This window comes from Arachis hypogaea, chromosome 16 (genome assembly GCF_003086295.3).
Source record: "Arachis hypogaea cultivar Tifrunner chromosome 16, arahy.Tifrunner.gnm2.J5K5, whole genome shotgun sequence".
NCBI lineage: Eukaryota > Viridiplantae > Streptophyta > Magnoliopsida > Fabales > Fabaceae > Arachis > Arachis hypogaea.
In genome coordinates, this window is record NC_092051.1 from 62587939 (window position 1) to 62607869 (window position 19931).

At 38.4% G+C, this 19931-nt stretch overlaps 1 non-coding gene across 1 annotated transcript; it reads left to right on the top strand.

Moving 5' to 3' along the window:
• The first annotated feature begins 782 nt into the window (after positions 1-782).
• On the top strand, positions 783-889 carry LOC112760520 (small nucleolar RNA R71). Its single transcript, XR_003180956.1, has one exon. It is a non-coding gene; the product is annotated as a small nucleolar RNA R71 (small nucleolar RNA).
• The last annotated feature ends 19042 nt before the right edge of the window (positions 890-19931 follow it).

Genomic DNA, 19931 nt, shown 5'->3' on the forward strand with positions numbered 1-19931 from the left:
CAGTCCTTTTTTAGCCTGAATCAGATTTTTGCTCAGCTCCTTCAATCTCAGCCAGAAAATACCTGAAATTACAGAAAAACACACAAACTCATAGTAAAGTCCAGAAATATGAATTTTGCCTAAAAACTAATGAAAATATACTAAAAGCTAACCAAATCATACTAAAAACTATATGAAATTAACCCCAAAAAGCGTATAAAATATTTGCTCATCAGTATGGATGTTGAGATGTGTTGTTAGGTGGGTGCTGATATGATCTCTGTATGAAATTTTGGTGAGCTGCATTGTTGTTGGGGTTGTGGCGTCTCTGATCTTGGCCTTGATCTTGTTGATTTTCCCACCCAAAGTTTGGGTGGTTTCTCCAACCAGGATTGTAAGTTTTGGAGTATGGATCATGGTTTTGCCTAGACGAATTTTCAATGTAGTTGGCTTATTCCTGATCACCCTCTGCCTCTGTATTCACTCCTTCTTGAGCTGATGATGAGGCACTGATTGCTGCTACTTGATTCCTCTCCATCTTCTTCGTAAGGTCAGCTAACTGCTTGGTGATCATCTTGTTTTGGGCCAGCAGTGCATCCACGTTGTTTAGCTCTATCACTCCTCTAGTGTTGCCTCTTTCAGAAGCATAGAAATAGTCATTCTCAGCTACAGTCTCAATGACATCTACGGCTTCTTCAATGGTTTTCTTCTTATTCAGAGATCCCCCGGATGAGTGGTCTACTGCCTTCTTTGATTCATAAGAAAGACCTTCATAGAAAATGTGTAACTGCACCCATTCATTGAACATATCTGGCGGGCACCTTCTTGTCAAGTCCTTAAACCTCTCCCATGCTTCATATAGAGTTTCACCATCTTGTTGCCTGAAGGTTTGTACCTCAGCTCTCAACCTGTTGATCCTTTGAGGAGGATAGAATCTCGCCAAGAATTTGTTCACCACATCTTCCCAGCTTGTTAAAATCTCCTTTGGGAAGGATTCCAGCCATTTAGATGCTTTGTCCTTAAGTGAGAATGGAAACAGAAGCAGTCTGTAGGTGTCAGGATGAACACCATTAGACTTTATAGTATCACATATCCTTAAGAATGTGGTGAGATGTTGATTGGAGTCTTCTTGGACACTTCCTCCGAATGAATAGTTGTTCTGAACGAGGGTGATGAGCTGTGACTTTAGTTCAAAGATATTGGCACGTATGGTTGGCTTTTGGATGCTACTTCCATAGTTTCCTAGGTTTGGGTTTATGTAAGATCCCAGAACCCTTCTCTCGTGTCCCGCATGATGCACTGGACCTTCTCTGCCATTGTTGTGAGCCTCTTCTTCATGATGGTTCTCCATGTTCTCATCCATGTCTGGTTCAAAATACTCCTCCTCTTCCTCAGCACTAACGACTCTCTTTCCTCTTGCTTCCCTCCTTAGTCTAAGGAAGGTTCTCTCCGGTTCAGAATCAAAGGAAGTTGAAGCCCCGCTTCTTCTACCTGTCATACAACCACCAAGGCACAAGCAAGAAAGAGATAAATGCAGGAAGTATTCTTGTCAGAAATGCTGTTAGTGTGAGTGATGCAATATATCAAACAGTTAGTGGGTTAGTAAACTGAATTGTAACAAACAAGAGAACACTATAAACGGGTAATAGGTAAAAGAAAGAAAATAACTACAACTGAAAGTAAATCACTCAAATGAAATTAAATCAAACAAAAGAAAAATTCTCAATCTAAGTAATCAACCAATTTAATCATTGTTGATACAAAATCAATCCCCGGCAACGGCGCCATAAACTTGATGCACGGAAACTTGTCTCTCAACAATTTTTCCCTCGGCAAGTATACCGAATTGTCGTCAAGTAAAAACTCACAATAGAGTGAGGTCGAATCCCACAGGGATTGATTGGTCAAGCAACTTTAATCGGAGGAATTTTCTAGTTAAGCTAAGAAGAAGTTGATTTGAGAGTTGCAGAAAATTAAATGGCGGGAAAGTAAACAGCAGAAATTGTAAATGCTGGAAATAAAGAACTGAATATAAATGACAGAAAATAAATTACAGAATCTTAAATGGGAAATGGGGAAGACGAACATAAAAGTAAATGGCAGAAAGTAAAGAGAATGGGTAAGATCAGAAATGGGGAATTCATTGGGCTCAGGAGATGTTGCATTCTCCAGATCAAGTTCATTTTCATCTCTTCCTCAATCAATGCATTCATTGATCTCCGTGGAAATCTTAAGTGATTGAATTCCAATTCCTTGGTAATTCAATCTCTCAAATCTTAATCAATAGCCAATTCCTTGGTCTAATTGCTCATGAGAATAGATGAAGTATGGTCACTGATTATACCACATGTATTTCCAAATCAAAGTATTGGGAGAATTATATGTCACCATATCTGTCCAAACCCCAATTTGGTCCAACATGAGAAAGCATTTCTAGCATGATCTCTTCATTCCTCTTCCAAGGTTCCGAAGAGATCCAAGTATGAATAGCTTCTTTTCCAAGATAACTACCCAATTGGATGAAGATTGAAAGCTTTCTAGTAAAATCAAGAGAAAAGAAAGAAGAAGAATAATGAAAACTATTATTGATCCATCAAATTACAACAGAGCTCCCTAACCCAATGAAAGGGGTTTAGTTGTTCATAGCTCTGGGAATGGAAAGCAAAGATGGAAAATACATTCTGAAAGTAAAAACTAGAAGTTGCAGAGAAAGTAAAATTATACAGAGAGTGGTTCTCAATGCCCAAAAGCTTCCCCCAGCTCCCCTTTTTTAGTTCAAAATTACTCCTATATATACTACTCTTCTGATCTTCTAGTTGGCTCTTCAAGTCTTTGGATATGGGCCTTTGGATCTTGAGTTGAAGTAGATTGGAATCTTTGGTGGGCTCAGCTTTACTTGCAGAGAAAGTGTAAAGTAGGCATGGACTTTAGCTAGGACATTAGTGGCGTTAACGTTAAGTGAAAATGTGGGTTCGAGAACGTGACAATCACCTTTTTCACTAACGTTCCTAGCCCAAGATGGTTCACATTAACTTCAACGTTAGTGGCACTAATGTAACCACTAACGTTGCCTCTTGGTCCATCACAGGCGTTATTGGCGTTCACCTTTGCCAATAACGTTGCTCTTAGCCCCCCTTTTCTCACGTTAGAGTCCATGTTAGTATGACTAACGTGGCTCTTAACGTGGGCATGCCTTAGCCTCGAGAGCATTAGTGACACTTACCTTTGTCACTAACGTTCCAAACGCCCTTTCTCACGTTAGTGCCTCACGTTAATTGACTTAACGTGGCCACTGACGTAGTGGTGATTGCCATCTCCAACGTTAGTGACAAAGGTAAGTGTCACTAACGTTGGCTCATCATTTCTTTCCTCCTTGTTAGCTTCCACGTTAATGCAATTAATGTGGCAACTAACGTGGCTCATAGTGGCTTGGTCCAACGTTAGTGACAAAGGTGAGTGTCACTAACGTTGGTGATTCCTTGCTCCTCCCACGTTAGAGTTCATGTTAATGTAGTTAACGTGACTCTTAACGTGGCCAATTGGGCTTAGTCCAACGTTAGTGACAAAGGTGAGTGTCACTAACGTTGGCTTTGTCTTCCTTTCCACGTTAGAGTTCACGTTAGCTGATTTAACGTGACTCTTAACGTGGCTAATTGCCAATTTGGAGCGTTAGTGGTATTCACTTTTACCACTAACGCTGGAGCTCCCTTTCTCTCCACGTTAACTACCATGTTGATGTAGTTAACGTGGCAATTAATGTGGGCCATGATGGTTTCGAAGGCGTTATTGGCAATCACTTTTCTCATTAACGTTGCAAGTTTATTCCCATTCCACATTAGAGGTCACGTTAATTAGATTAACGTGGCTGCTAATGTGGTTCTTCCTTGCTTCTTTTGTCCTGAAATCAAGCAAATAAAGTGCATCAAAGCTCTAATCTAAGTTATGAGACATGCATTATCCAATTTGTCATTCAATTCATGCATAATTCTCATAAAATCACATGAAATTCACAATGTTTTGCTTGAATCAAGATGTAAGTGATTATCTACCCAAAACTTGCTTATTAACTAAGAAAATATATGAAACTACCCTAAAACAGTAAAGAAAAGGTTAGTGAAACTGGCCAAAATACCCTGGCATCAGCTGTTGTCTGTGCAACCTTAGTAAATAAATACCCTTGGATGAAAAGAAAGAGTAAGAGGAAAGGAAGAAAAGCCAAGAATTGGCAACAAAAAAATGAAAGAAACAAAGAATAAAGCTAGACACCAATAGCTTGGACCTTAAGACACATGCCTGTGATGCTTTTGTACTAGGATCTGCTTGGATAATTAGGTTTTGAGGAGTATTTTAAAACTTAGTAACTTGGATTAACTAATCCGGGATTATCAACCGAAAGTCCACTATCAAGAGCAACCTAGTTACAAAGCATTTAGTAACCCAAAGAGGTGCTGGCCACCAATGTTCTTAAGAAGAATTGTAAGCCAAGTGTTTGTGGTGAATATGTGCTGACTGAAAAAACAAGCTAAAAAGCTGCTACAATATATGACACTAAGCTGCAATTGGGGAATAAGTTTCTCAGCAGAAGAAAAACAAAAAAAAAAGATCAAACACCAAGGATGATGAATAATAAGGTTCATAGCAGCAAACCATAGTTAATACTTAAAGGGACAATTCAAACCTGAAACTAATAAAAGTAGAGCTTCAAACAGATCCTGTAGGAAACCCCATGAACCTAGACCGAATGTTTTCAAATAAGGACATATATGCTTATCTGTTTTCATTCTTTTCTCTCATGTTCTACTGCTTGCTTAGGGACAAACAAGATTTAAGTTTGGTGTTGTGATGACAAGTCATCTTATGCTAGTTTCACAAGCATTTTTCACTTGTTTTCATTAGGTTTATGCACTTCCTTAGGAATTTCATGCATCACTTGGCTCAATTAGACATGCGTATTTATGTGCTTTTTCATAAGGTTTTATGCTAATTTTGCTTGATGTTAGAAATGATACAAATACCTTGTGATTATAGCAAACTTTGATGCAATTGTTTGATTGATAATAGGTGAAGAAGAGACAAGAAAGAAGCAAGAAAGAAGAGGAAAAATCAGAGGAAGAAGCAAAGCAGAGGAAGTAACGTTTGTGGCCAAAGTTGGCTCACTAACGTTACCTCAAACGTTGGAAGGGGGTATGCAACGTTAGTGCAATGGGTGCCCACGTTGGAGGGAACGTTGGTGAACCAACATTACCTCTAACGTCTTCGAAAAGTTTTAGAAACGAGAGCTGGGAAAATTTTGTGCGACGTGTACGCATCGATGACGCCTACGCGTGGAAGTGAAATTCACGCATACGCATGAGCTGCGCGCACGCGTGAAATGGCAAAATTTACCATTCACATGCACGCGTGGGTCACGCGTACGTGTGATCAAGCCAACGTTGGAGGTAACATTGGTGGACAAATGCTCCCTCCAACGTACGCGATAAGAGGCCTAAAATTGGATTTGGAAAACTTGCATCGACGCGTACACGTAGGCCACACGTACGCATGGATGCAGATTTTAGCTAGACATGCAAACGCATGAGCAATGCACACGCGTAAAACGCGATACCCACGCGTACGCGTGGGCGACGCACACGCGTGGGTGGAAAAATGTTGGTGCACCAACGTTGAGTCAAACGTTGGCGCCAACGTCATTCCTTTCAAAATCCTTTTTTCAAGCTAACGTTTGACTCAACATTTTCTGGCAAACGTGAGCTCCAACGTTGACATCAGCTTTAGTGAAATTGAGCACCCATGCAGATCAAAAACGTGAATTGCCAATTACCCCTCCTCAACATCACTGAGACCCATTCTAACTTGCTTCAACAAGGCCAAAAAGCCCAATCCAAGGACCTGAAGACTGAATTAGAAAGTGTATAAATAGAGAAGAATTTGATTTAGAAAGGGGGCTTGGCAGATTTGAGATTTGAAAGGCTAGAGAATCAGAATCCCAATTGGGAAACTTTGCACTCAATACTCTTTATATTTTCTTTTCTGAATTTTTCTGCAACTTCTTTGTTTTCTGTTTTGATTGGAGCAATGATGAACTAAACCCCAAATTCATTAGGGGGAGGAGCTCTATTGTAATCTTAATGAACCAATGAAATTATACTTCTTCTCAATTTAATTGTGTAGCTATAGGATATCTTCTGCTTTGATTGTGAAATATTCACTCCGGAAGGGGGTTTAATTCAATTGAATGTGGGTGTGAGCCTCAGAAGGGGAATCACCTACATTAGAATTGTAGTTCTATCCTTCACAATTCTCCTAACCAACACCATTCGGGAGTAATTGAGGTTTTGAGAATCTGTGTGGCTAATGGATAAGAGAATATGCTCTAACTCTTCTCATGACAATTAGATCAAGGAATTGGCAAGATTCATTGTGATTAGAGAGATTGGATTACCAAGTGATGAGCCGATAATTTATACGCTTTTTGGCATTGTTTTTAGGTAGTTTTTAGTATGTTTTAGTTACTTTTTATTATATTGTTATTAGTTTTTATGCAAAAATCACATTTCTGGACTTTACTATGAGTTTGTGTATTTTTCTATAATTTCAGGTATTTTCTGGCTGAAATTGAGGGACCTGAGCAAAAATCTGATTTAGAGGCTGAGAAAGGACTGCAGATGCTGTTGGATTCTGACCTCCCTTCACTCAAACGCGTTTTTCTGGAGCTACAGAAATCCAATTGGCGCGTTCTCAATTGGGCTAGAAAGCTAACATCTTGGGCTTTCCCGCAATATATAATAGTCCATGCTTTGCCCAAGATTTGATGGCCCAAACTGGCGTTCAATGCCAGCCAGAGGCCCTTTTGTAGCGTAAAACGCCGGAACTGGCACCAGAACAGGAGTTAAACGCCCAAACTGGCATCCAAGCTGGCGTTTAACTCTAGAAAAGGCCTATGCACGTGTAAAGCTCAATGCTCAGCCCAAGCACACACCAAGTGGGCCCTGGAAGTGGATTTCTGCACTATATGCACTTAGTTACTCAATTTCTGTAATCCTTAGTAACTAGTTTAGTATAAATAGTAGTCTTTCCTATTGCATTCGCATCTAATCGGCTTATACCATTTTTCACATTTGGGAGGCTGGCCATTCGACCATGTCTAGACCTTTTTCTCTTATGTATTTTCCAACGGTGGAGTTTCTACACCTCATAGATTAAGGTGCGGAGCTCTGCTGTTCTTCATAAATTAATGCAAGTACTATTGTTTCTCTTTCAATTCATGCTTACTTCTTCTCCAAGATATACTCTCGTACTTAATTCAGTTAAGTCAGAATGAAGGGGTGACCCGTGACAATCACCCACTACTTTTGTTACTCGCTTAGCCAAGATCCGTGTGCCTGACAACCACAAGCGGTCTACATGATGTTCAACGTAGTCATTGGACGACAGCTGGAGTATCGTCTCTTGGGTCTCTGATCCACGGATTTGACTTGCCTCTCCTGACAACAGAGCATTCGAATCCGTGAGATTAGAACCTTCGTGGTAGAGGCTCGAACCAATTGGCAACATTCCTAAGATCTGGAAAGTCTAAACCTTATCTGTGGTATTCTGAGTAGGATATGGGACGGGATAACTGTGACGAGCTTCAAACTCACGAATGTTAGGCACAGTGACAGTGTGCAAAAGGATAGAGAGACCCTATTCTGACACAAGTGAGAACCGACAGATGATTAGCCGTGCGGTAGCTGTGCCTGGTACTTTTCATCCGAGACGAGAGATCTGACAGTTGATTAGCCATACAGAAACCGTACCTGGACCATTTTCACTGAGAGGACGGATGGTAGCCATTGACAACGGTGATCCACCAACATACAGCTTGCCATGGAAGGGAGCACGCATGATTGGATGAAGACAATAGGAAAGCAGAGGTTCAGAAGCAACAAAGCATCTCCAAAAGCTTATCTAAAATTCCCACCAATGAATTACATAAGTATCTTTATTTTAATTTATGTTTTATTTATCTTTCAATTATCAAAACTCATAACCAATTGAATTCGCCTGACTAAGATTTACAGGATGATCATAGCTTGCTTCAAGCCGGCAATCTCCGTGGGATCGACCCTTACTCGCGTAAGGTTTTATTACTTGGACAACCCAGTGCACTTGCTGGTTAGTTGTACCGGAGTTGTGAAAAGTGTGATCACAATTCCGTGCACCAAGTTTTTGGCGCCGTTGCCGGGGATTGTTCGAGTTTGGACAACTGACGGTTTCATCTTGTTGCTTAGATTAGGTAACCTTCTTTCTTGTTTCAACCTTTATTTTCATTTCAAAAAGTTTTTAAAAATATTTCAAAAAAAAAAAGGTTTTCGAAAAAAATTGTTCTTCAGAATTTTTAAGAATGAATTTCACCTTAGAGCTCCATGATGATATGTTGAACCTTGGCTGGCTATTAAGCCATGTCTATTCTTTTGGACTGAAGCTTCCACTTATCATTGCAGCTATTAGAGGAGCCTTTGGATTCTTATTTATAATTCTGTGCTAAAGCTTGGCTGGCCATTTGGCCATGTCTAATTCTTTTGAACCGAAGCTTTAGACTAACATTGCATGAATCCTGGAATTCATATTAAAAATTTTGAATTTCTTTATTTTCTTTTTCCAAAATAATTTCGAAAAAAATACAAAAAAATTTAATAAAATTATAAAAACAAAAAAAAATTGTGTTTCTTGTTTGATTCTTGTGTCAAATTTTAAGTTTGGTGTCAATTGCATTTTTTTAATTTTCTTAAAATTTTCGAAAATTTATGCATTATGTTCTTCATGATCTTCAAGTTGTTCTTGATGATTTTCTTTGTTTGATCTTTACATTTCCTTGTTTTGTGTCTTTTCTTATTTTTCATATGCATTTTCAAATTGTTAGTGTCCCTAGTACAAAAGTTCTTAAGTTTGGTGACTTGCATGTCTTTCTTTTCTTAAAAATTTTCAAAAATATGTTCTTGATGTTCATCATGATCTTCAAAGTGTTCTTGGTGTTCATCTTGACATTCAAAGTGCTCTTGCATGCATTATTTATTTTGATCTTAAATTTTTTTGTTTTGTTTTATTTTGTTGTTTTTCTCTCTCCTCTTTAAAAATTCAAAAGTCAAAAAAATATCTTTTCCTTATTCTTCTCATAATTTTTGAAATTTTGAGTTGACTTGGTCAAAAATTCTTAAAATTTAGTTGTTTCTTGTTAGTCAAGTTAAAATTCCAATTTAAAAACTTTATCTTTTCAAATCTTTTTCAAAATCAATTCCTTTTCATTTTTTTTATGATTTTCGAATTTCATTCTTGAAATTTTTCAAAATCTTTTTCATTTTTCTTTTAATGTTTTCAAAAATTTTAAAACTAATTTTTTCAAAATCTTTTTCTTAATTTTATTTCATATTTTCGAAAATCCTTGCTAACAATTAATGTTTTGATTTGAAAATTTTAAGTTTCTTACTTTCTTGTTAAGAAATGTTCAATCTTTAAATTCTAGAGTCATATATTTTAGTTTTAAAAATCAAATCTTTTTAATTTCTTTTTCAATTCTTTTTCAAAATAAATTTCAATCATATCTTTTTAAAATTTTAATTTCAAAATATTTTTCTAACTTCTTATCTTTACAAAATTTATTTTCAAATCTTTTTCAACAAACTACTTGACTTGTTTGTTTTAATTTTAAAAATTTACTATTTCTTATCTTTTTCAAAACCACCTAACTACTTTTTCACTTCTCATTTTCGACCACTAACTAAATAATTAAAATAAAAACAAAAATATTTTTTTTATTTTACTAAAAAAAATTCGAATACTCTCTCTCATCTCTTTCTATTTATTTTATTTAATTACTAACACTTCTTTTCTACTCATAATTCGAATCCCTCTCTCTTCTCTCTATTTGAATTACTCATCTCCTCTCTCTTCTCATTCTTCTATTCTTCTATTCTTATACTCATATAAAGGAATCTCTATACTGTGACATAGAGGATTCCCATTCTCTCTTTGTTCTCTTCCTTTTCATATGAGCAGGAACAAGGATAAGGACATTCTTGTTGAAACTGATCCTGAACCTGAAAGGACTCTGAAGAGGAAGCTAAGAGAAGCTAAAGCACAACACTCTAGAGAGGACTTTACAGAAAATTTCGAAAAAAAAGCAGACATGGCAGCCAAACCTAACAACAATGGTAGAGATGTAAGGAAGATGCTTAGTGACTTTACTGCACCAACTTCCAACTTCTATGGAAGAAGCATCTCAATTTCTGCCATTGGAGAAAACAACTTTGAGCTTAAGCCTCAATTAGTTTCTCTAATGCAGCAGAATTGCAAGTTTCATGGACTTTCATTGGAAGATCCTCATCAGTTCTTAGCTAAATTCTTGCAAATCTGTACACTGTTAAGACCAATGGGGTTGATCCCGAGGTCTACAGACTTATGCTTTTCCCCTTTGCTGTAAGAGACAGAGCTAGGATATGGTTGGACTCACAACCTAGAAAAAGCCTGAACTCTTGGGAAAAGTTGGTCAATGCTTTGTTGGCCAAATTCTTTCCACCTCAAAAGATGAGCAAGCTTAGAGTGGAAGTCCAAACTTTCAGACAGAAGGAAGGTGAATCCCTCTATGAAGCTTCGGAAAGATACAAGCAATTGATCAGAAGGTGTTCTTCTGACATGATTTCAGAATGGAGCATCTTAGGTATATTCTATGATGGTCTGTCTGAATTGTCCAAGATGTCATTGGACCACTCTGCTGGTGGATCTCTACATCTGAAGAAAACACCTGCAGAAGCCCAAGAACTCATTGAAATGGTTGCAAATAACCAGTTCATGTATACTTCTGAAAGAAATTCTGTGAATAATGGGATGATTCAGAAGAAAGGAGTTATTGAGATTGATACTCTGAATGCCATATTGGCTCAGAATAAAATATTGACTCAGCAAGTCAATATAATTTCTCAGAATCTGACTGGAATGCAAGTTGCATTCGGCAATACTAAAGAAGCCTCCTCTGAAGGAAAAGCTTATGACCCTGAGAATCCTGCAATGGAAGAGGTGAATTACATGGGAGAATCCCATTGAAACACCTATAATCCTTTGTGGAGAAATCATCCAAATTTCTTATGGAAGGATCAACAGAAGCCTCAACAAGGCTTCAATAATAATAATGGTGGGAGAAATAGGTTTAGCAATAGCAAGCCTTTTCCATCATCTTCTCAGCAACAGATAGAAAATTCTAAGCAGAGCCTCTCTGACTTAGCAACCATAGTCTCTGGTCTATCTAAGACCACTCTCAGTTTCATGACTGAAATAAGGTCCTCCATCAGAAATTTGGAGGCACAAGTGGGTCAGCTGAGTAAAAGAGTTACTGAAATCCCTCAAAATACTCTCCCAAGCAATACAAAAGAGAATCCAAAGAGAGAGTGCAAGGCCATCAATATATCCAAAGTGGCCGAACCTATAGAGGAGAAAGAGGCAGTGATTTCCAATGAGGAAGACCTAAATAGACGTCCACTGACCACTAAGGAGTTCCCTAATGAGGAACCAAAGGAATCTGAGGCTCATACAGAGACCATAGAGATTCCACTAAACTTAATGTTGCCATTCATGAGCTTTGATGAGTATTCTTCCTCTGAAGAGGATGAAGATATTGTTGAAGAGCAAGTTGCTCGGTATCTAGGAGCAATCATGAAGCTGAATGCCATGTTATTTGGTAATAAGACTTGGGATGATGAACCTCCATTGCTCATCAATGAACTGAATACCTTGGTTCAGCAGAAATTACCTAAGAAGAAACCGGATCTCAGAAGGTTCTTAATACCTTGTACCATAGGCACCATGACCTTTGAGAAGGCTCTGTGTGACCTGGGGTCAGGTATAAATCTCATACCACTCTCTGTAATGGAGAAACTGGGGATCTTTGAGGTACAAGCTGTAAGAATCTCATTAGAGATGGCAGACAAATCAATGAAACAGGCTTATGGACTTGTAGAGGATGTCTTAGTGAAGGTTGAAGGCCTTTACATCCCTACTGACTTCATAATCCTAGACACTGGGAAGGATGAGAATGAATGCATCATCCTTGGAAGGCCTTTCCTAGCCACAGCAAGAGCTGTGATTGATGTGGACAGAGGAGAGTTAGTCCTGCAACTGAATGAGGACTACCTTGTGTTTAAGGCTCAAGGATCTTCCTCTGTAACCATGGAGAGGAAGCATGAAAAGCTTCTCTCAATACAGAGTCAAGCAGAGCCCCCACATTCAAATTCTAAGTTTGGTGTTGGAAGGACACCATCATGCTCTGAGTGTCTGTAAAGCTCTATAAGAGCTCACTGTCAAGCTATTGACATTAAAGAAGCGCTTATTGGGAGGCAACCCAATCTTATTTATCTATGTTAATTACTTTTTCATTTCATTTTCCATTGTTATTTTATGTTTTCTTTAGGTTGATGATCATGTGGAGTCATAAAAATAGCTACAGAATTAAAGCGGAATCAAAAACAACATCAAAAACAACACACCCTGGAGGACAGGCTACTAGTGTTTAAACGCCAGTAAGGATAGCAAAATGGGTGTTTAACGCCCAGTCTGGTAGCATTCTGGGCGTTAAACACCATAATTGGCAGACAGACTGGCGTTTAACGCCAGAAAAGGGTGTCTGGCTGGCGTTAAATGCCAGAAAGGGGCATCAGCCTGGCGTTTAACGCCAGGAAAGGCAGTAGACTGGTGTTTAAATGCCAGAAAGGGCTGTCCAGGGGCGTTTAAACACCAGAAAGGTGTAGGGACCAGAATTCTTTGACACCTCAGGATCTGTAGACCCCACTGGATCCCTACCTACCCTAACTCACTCTCTACCCTCTTCCCCATAATCTCTTCACCACTCACATCCATCCACTATTCCCCAAAAAACCCATCATAATACCCCACCTACCCCCACCTTCAAAATTCAAACCATTTCCCTCCCAAACCCATCCCCTATCACACGAATTCCCCCTCTCCCTTACCCTATAAATACCCCCTCCTTACTCCTCCACTTTCACACATCACAAACACTTCATAACCCCATTGGTCGAACCATTCATACCCTTCCATATCCTCTATTTCTTCTTCTTCTACTCCCTTCTTTATTATTTTGCTCGAGGACGAGTAAACCTCTTAAGTTTAGTGTGGGAAAAAGCTCTGCTTTTTGCTTTCCATAACCACTAATAGCACCTAAGGCCAGAGAAACCTCTAGAAAGAGGAAAGGGAAGGCAGTTGCTTCCAACTCCGAGTCATGGGAGATGGAGAGATTCATCTCAAAAGCCCATCACTAGAGAGAGGATGGAGCAAACAAGAGAGCCCACTCATAGACCTCAACAAGAGCATGAGGAAGTCCCTCATCAAGAAATCCCTGAGATGCCTCAAGGGATGCATTTCCCTCCACATAACTATTGGGAGCAACTCAACACCTCGTTAGGAGAATTGAGTTCGAACATGGAGCAACTAAGAGTGGAGCACCAAGAGCACTCCATCATCCTCCATGAAATCAGAGAGGACCAAAAGGCCATGAGAGAGGAGCAACAAAGGCAAGGAAGAGACATAGAGGAGCTCAAGAACTCCATTGATTCTTCAAGAGGAAGAAGAAGCCACAATCACTAAGGTGGACCCGTTCCTTAATGTCCTTGTTTATTTTCTTTTCTGTTTTCGGTTTTTATGCTTTATGTTTTGACTATGTTTGTGTCTTCATTACATGATCATTAGTGTTTAGTGTCTATGTCTTAAAGCTATGAATGTTCCATGAATCTTTCACATTTCTTAAAGGAAAAATGTTTTCTGAAAAAGAAAAAGAAGTACATAAATTTCGAATTCTATCTTGAAAATAGTTTAATTATTTTAATGTGGTGGAAATACTTTTTGTTTTCTAAATGAATGCTTGAACAGTGCATATTTTTTATAGTGAAGTTTATGAATGTTAAAATTGTTGGCTCTTGAAAGAATAATGAAAAAAGAGAAATGTTATTGATAATCTGAAAAATCATAAAATTGATTCTTGAAGCAAGAAAAAGCAGTGAAAAACACAAAGCTTGCGAAAAAATGGCGAAAAATAAAGAAAAAGCAAGCAGAAAAAGCCAATAGCTCTTTAAACCAAAAGGAAAGAGAGCAAAAAGCCAATAACCCTTTAAACTAAAAGGCAAGGGTAAAAAGGATCCAAGGCTTTGAGGAGTAATGGATAGGAGGGCCCAAAGAAATAAAATCCTGGCCTATGCGGCTAAGTCAAGTTGTCCCTAACCATGTGCTTGTGTCATGAAGGTCCAAGTGAAAAGCTTGAGACTGAGTCGTAAAAAGATGATCCAAAGCAAAAAGAGTGTGCTTAAGAACTCTAGGCACCTCTAACTGGGGACTCTAGCAAAGCTGAGTCACAATCTGAAAAGGTTCACCCGGTTATGTGTCCGTGGCATTTATGTATCCGGTGGTAATACTGGAAAACAAAATGCTAAGGGTCACGGCCAAGACTCATAAAGTAGTTGTGTTCAAGAATCAACATACTAAACTAGGAGAATCAATAACACTATCTGAATTCTAAGTTCCTATGGATGCCAATCATTCTGAACTTCAAAGGATAAAGTAAGATGCCAAAACTGTTCAGAAGCAAAAAGCTACTAGTCCCGCCCATCTAATTGGAACTAAGCTTCCTTGATATTTTGAAATTTATTGTATTTTCTCTTCTTTTTATCCTATTTTGTTTTTAGTTGCTTGGGGACAAGCAACAATTTAGGTTTGGTGTTGTGATGAGCGGATAATTTATACGCTTTTTGGCTTTGTTTTTAGGTAGTTTTTAGTATGTTTTAGTTACTTTTTATTATATTTTTATTATTTTTTATGCAAAAATCATATTTCTGGACTTTACTATGAGTTTGTGTGTTTTTCTGTAATTTCAAGTATTTTCTGGATAAAATTGAGGGACCTGAGCAAAAATCTGATTCAGAGGCTGAGAAAGGACTACAGATGCTATTGGATTCTGACCTCCCTGCACTCAAACACGTTTTTCTGGAGCTACAGATGTCTAATTGGCACGTTCTCAATTGGGCTGGAAATCTAACATCTTGGGATTTCCATCAATAGATAATAGTCCATACTTTGCCCGAGTTTTGATGGCCCAAACTAGCGTTCAATGCCAGCCAGAGACCCTTTTCTGGCGTAAAACGCCGGAACTGGCACCAGAACTGGAGTTAAACACCCAAACTGGCATTCAATCTGGCGTTTAACTCTAGAAAAGGCCTATTCATGTGTAAAGCTCAATGCTCAGCCCAAGCACACACCAAGTGGGCCCCGGAAGTGGATTTCTGCACTATCTGCACTTAGTTACTCAATTTCTGTAATCCTTAGTAACTAGTTTAGTATAAATACTAGTCTTTCCTATTGTATTCGCATCTAATCATCTTATGCCATTTTTCACATTTGGGAAGCTTTCCATTCGGCCATGACTAGACCTTTTTCTCTTATGTATTTTCCAACGGTGGAGTTTCTACACCTCATAGATTAAGGTGCGGAGCTCTGCTGTTCTTCATGAATTAATGCAAGTACTATTGTTTCTCTTTCAATTCATGCTTACTTCTTCTCCAAGATATACTCTCGTACTTAATTCAATTAAGTCAGAATGAAGGGGTGACCCGTGACAATCACCCACTATCTTCGTTACTCGCTTAGCCAAGATCCGCGTGCCTGACAACCACAAGCGGTCTACATGATGTTTAACGTAGTCATTGGACGACAGCCGGAGTATCGTCTCTTGGGTCTCTGATCCACGGATTTGACTTGCCTCTCCTGACAACAGAGCATTCGAATCCGTGAGATTAGAACCTTCGTGGTAGAGGCTAGAACCAATTGGCAGCATTCTTGAGATCCGGAAAGTCTAAACCTTATCTGTGGTATTCCGAGTAGGATATGGGACGGGATAACTGTGACGAGCTTCAAACTCACGAATGTTAGGCACAGTGACAGTGTGCAAAAGGATAGAGAGACCCTATTCTGACACAAGTGAGAACCGACAGATGATTAGCCGTGCGGTAGCTGTGCCTGGTACTTTTCATCCGAGACGAGAGATCCGACAGTTGATTAGCCGTACAGAAACTGTACCTAGACCATTTTCACTGAGAGGATGGATGGTAGCCATTGATAACGGTGATCCACCAACATACAGCTTGCCATGGAAGGGAGCACGCATGATCGGATGAAGACAATAGAAAAGCAGAGGTTCAGAAGCAACAAAGCATCTCCAAAAGCTTATCTGAAATTCCCACCAATGAATTACATAAGTATCTTTATTTTAATTTACGTTTTATTTATCTTTCAATTATCAAAACTCATAACCAATTGAATCTGCCTGACTAAGATTTACAGGATGACCATAGCTTGCTTCAAGCCGGCAATTGCCGTGGGATCGACCCTTACTCGCGTAAGGTTTTATTAGTTGGACGACCCAGTGTACTTGCTGGTTAGTTGTACTGGAGTTGTGAAAAGTGTGATCACAATTCCATGCACCACCAAGGAATTGGGATTCAATCAATTTCAATCCACCATAGATCTACTCATATGATTGAGAAAGGAGTTGAGACTCAATTGGTTCATGATGGATTATGATATCTCCAATCCCTGATGAATCATTTCCTTTGATTTTCTTCAATTTAGCTCTCTCTGATTTCACTTCAATTTCAACTGTTTACTGCTTTTTTGATTTACTGCACCCACTCCCCTTTCTAATTCATGCAATTTAAGTTTCCTTGCAATTTAGATTCTGCAAATTTAAATTTCTTGCACTCTAAGATTCAGTTATTTACATTTCTTGCAATTTAACTTTCAGCTCTTTTAGTTTCTTGCTCTTTAAGTTTCAGCAATTTAAGTTTCTTGCCGTTTAAGTTTTGTCACTTTACATTCTGCACTTTCATTTTCCAGCAACTTACATTCTGTCAGTCACTTTTCACTCAAATTACCAACTGTCAGCTTAACTAAATTTATCACCAAACTAAAATTTCTTGATCCATCAATCCCTATGGGATCGACCTCACTTTTGTGAGTTTTACTACTTGATGCGACCCGGTATACTTGCCGGTTAGTTTGTGTGGAATCAATTGTCCCCCATCACCCGCGGCCAGCCATTGGTCCCTTACACATCGGTGTAAAACTGGCATTTTCGTGCACGCATGCTTGGGTCACATATGCATGAGTGTTGGGCAGAGGGCCATCCTTGCGTACGCATGCCTGTTCTACATACGCATGCCTCCAAATTTTCAAAAAAAAGCTGTTTTACTACAGAATTCAGATTTTTGTACCAAACTTCACAAGCGTACAACTTTTTTGTTAAAAATTATTTTTCACCTGTTCTTAGAATAGCATAAACCTCTCTGATACAACTTTTATTTAAAACAAGTTTTGTCGAGATTGGGGGTCAGAAAGCCAAGATATGACCCATCAAAGTTGGTTAAATCAAGTTTTTACCAAAATTTGCAAAGTCCTCTAGTTTTCCAAAACACAAAACCAAAACCAAACCAACCATACCCAATTCAATATCTAAACAATCCTCAATCACTTATCAAGAAAAGTGGTCCTTGAATATGTTTGTTATTGAAAGTAAATGGGCCAAGAATGATTTTTTTTTTTTGAAATAAGATTTTAAGCCTGATTGATTGTGGATATTACTAAGAATATGATTAGGGTTTCTGGCTTGGCAAGGATGGTAGTATAATCCCGCTTGCTCAGTACGTAAACCGTTGTGCAGGGATGGTGGTTTTATCCCCGCCTGCAGTAAGAACGGTTGTTTTATCCCGGTCATGTATTGATGAATTATTTAGCAAGGACGGTGGTGTGATCCCGCTTGCATATTGTTTTGTGTGCCCAGTAAGGATGGTGGTTTAATCCCACTTACTGTGGAGGTAGGGACGGTGGTTTAATCTCGCTTGTGTGTTCCGAGCAAGGATGGTGGTTTAATCCCGCTTGTTTATGGAACCTACAGATAAGGATGGTGGTCTAATCCCACTTATCCGAGTTGGGTTTAGCAACATAACCGATCCGTGAGCTTATGGCCAGTAGGATAGGCATGCATCATTTGCATCTATGTGACATTGATTGGGTGTGTCTATTGTATATATGGTTTTCCTATGTGAATAATTATGTTTAATTGCTAATTACTATACTTGATGTAACTGCTTTGACCTCCTTACTTGTGTTTGTGACTGAAATTGGTTGGATTGTGGTGGATTGGATGTTAATTGAGTTGTTTGAGCCTGAGGCCTTGTTTGATTCTGGATGGGCCTAAGGCCATGATTGTTTTTTTTTTAGGTCTAGTTTTGTATGAAAAATCAAACTGGTTCAGCATAGACTTAATTAACCTATGCGTGGAACAGGTTGGTCATTCATACTGTTTAGGAAAACTTTTAAGTTTTTTTACAAGAAAGGAAAAAGGGTTTTGGATTTTAAAGAATTAACCAAGTTCTCTTTTAAAAAAAGGATTTTTTAGATTTTTGAATGTGAACCTTTGGATTTTGAAAAGGCACATAAGACGAGCAATGATCACTGTACTTTAAAATTAGTTTTATTTTACGTATCTTATTATAGCAATTCTGTAACCCTATAGTGAGAACCAGTGAGGACGATGTTCTCACTCCCTTACAGGTCTTTTTCTTTTCAGGTTATGGACGATGAAATTCAGAAGAGCCCATTTTATTTCTTTTCTGGTCAAACGATGTTTTATGTCGTATTATTTACTTTTTCCCTCGCCTTTATCTGTACAAGTTTTTATCAGAGGGATAGGAATTTTATTATGTAATGCTTGTAAATTTATAATATGTATATATTTGTGTATTTTTTGTAAGTTTTGTAATTTGTATTTTAAGTATAAATGTATGTTTTGAAAAATTCGGTTTAAGGTTCAAACAGGCTCATATTTTAGTATTAAATATCTTAAGATTCGTCATAATACCCGAGCTATCAGAGTAGCGCAGCTGGAAGCGTAACATTTTGATAGATATGGTGTTACACTAACTAACTAAATAACTAGCTAATTAAATAACTAACTAACTAAAGGAGAGCATGGTGGGTGGTGAATGATAGTGGTGGATGGTGGTTAAATAAGAGGAAGAAGAGAGGCAAAGAGAAAAGAAGAAAAAAATAGAGATAAGAGAAAAAAGGAAGAAGGGTGGTGTAAGAATAAAGTTGTGCATACGCACACTTGGCCATGCGTACGCATAAAGGATGTAAAATGGGGGTTGTCACGAGCATAAGCATGTGCGAGTGCTCCGGGCAGAGGGTTAAAATAGGTTTGTGCGTACGCATTCTAAGATTTCTTTTTTTTTTTTTGGAAAATCTAACGTCAAAATTTAACGCCAATTTGACATCTGTGCGTACGCACACAGGTCCGTGCGTATGCACAAGAGAAAAAAACAAAGGAGATGCGAACACACAAGGGTATTAGAGCACTCCCACTAGAAGGGGTGCAAACAAGTGTGTGTACGCACACTTGGGTGCGTACGCATAAAGTGAAGAATTGGGGTTGTTGTGCGTAAGCACATACTTTGTTTTTCCAAAAAACAATTTTGAACTCTAAGGTACCAAACTCAATCTAAACAAAGGGTTTCAACCCTAAAACACCCAGAATTTCACAAAAACATGATCCATACAAAAAAATAAAACAATCTAATTAAGCTCAAAATTAAAAAAATCCTAAGCTAGCTAAAAGAAACAAAATGCAATGAGTTTAAACTATATACAAAGAGAAGCTTAGAAAGGTGTTACCATGCTAGGGTGTCTCCCACCTAGCACTTTCATTTATTGTCTTTAAGTTAGACAATTGGGAGAGCCCTTGCTATGGTGGCTTGTGCTTGAATTATCCACCAATGCTTAAATTTCCAATGTCCTTCGGGATCCCAATCCTAACCATTGGCAAAAACAAAAGATAACTGATAAACCACTATTTTATGATTTAT